The sequence below is a fragment of the Sesamum indicum genome, linkage group LG4, assembly GCF_000512975.1.
Source record: "Sesamum indicum cultivar Zhongzhi No. 13 linkage group LG4, S_indicum_v1.0, whole genome shotgun sequence".
NCBI lineage: Eukaryota > Viridiplantae > Streptophyta > Magnoliopsida > Lamiales > Pedaliaceae > Sesamum > Sesamum indicum.
The window spans coordinates 4,972,339-4,973,195 of NC_026148.1; the positions used below are offsets into that span (position 1 = coordinate 4,972,339).

The following is an 857-nucleotide window of genomic DNA, read 5'->3' on the forward strand; positions in this document are numbered from 1 at the left end:
AATTGAAAGAAAAATTATATATATGAGTAGTAAAGAAAATAAAATGTGTGTGTTTTTTTTTTAATCTTTTTGGCCTTATACTTACATTTTTTTGTCAATTTTAGACGAAAATGAAATTACACTCTAAGAAAATATAAAATGAAAAAATGAAGAAGATACTTAGGAGAAGAGGTAAATTACTGCAATGTAAATAATTTGCTGTGGCCAAAATTAATCTAAATTAACAATTTCCTGCACTTGTCATGCAATAAGTGTGTGATCAAATTTGATCCGAACATAAATTTTATAGCAAGCCATGGTAGTATGATTTTCCAGTACGGTAGAACAATACACCCTTTATTTTACATGAAACTGATCAAATATTGACACAATATGTCAAATCATAAGCATCCAAAAACTAACTGGTACGTCAAAACTATTAATCATACACTAGTTTTCTGAAAATTCTTGAAATGTTTGCCATTCTTTTCATTCAAAAACATACAATCCTCAACAGTTTCCAATCGTAGAGTTTTCAAGACTTGTATTAGGTTGTCATTGGCAATTCCCATTTCTTGAATATCCAAAAGAACAGTATTAACAAAGTTACATTTTGTTTCTGCATCTGTTTGCTAATTATGATCAAGACATACAAACATACGTTGCTTGATATCAATTCTTGCAACTCAACTCCACTCTTGTTCCAAACAAAGTTTGGCATCAATTTCTTTGTCTCATAACCATCATGGCTCAGTCCAGTCTTTAATGTTCCCCTCATCAAACAATCAAGATATCATTCTCTTCCTAGTACAAACAGCACAGTAGACGTTCAGCTGTACATAAAAGTAGACTTGTCAATTCAAGAAATGAGCTAACGA

General features: G+C 30.7%; 1 protein-coding gene across 1 annotated transcript in view; it reads right to left on the minus strand.

Moving 5' to 3' along the window:
- The window catches only part of LOC105160033 (pentatricopeptide repeat-containing protein At1g26460, mitochondrial), a 5,481-nt gene continuing 4,933 nt past the window's right edge, over positions 310-857 (minus strand). Inside the window, exon 7 of the mRNA XM_011077292.2 lies at positions 310-812. The gene's annotated coding sequence lies outside the window, so the exon portion shown is untranslated. The remainder of the gene's footprint in view (positions 813-857) is intronic.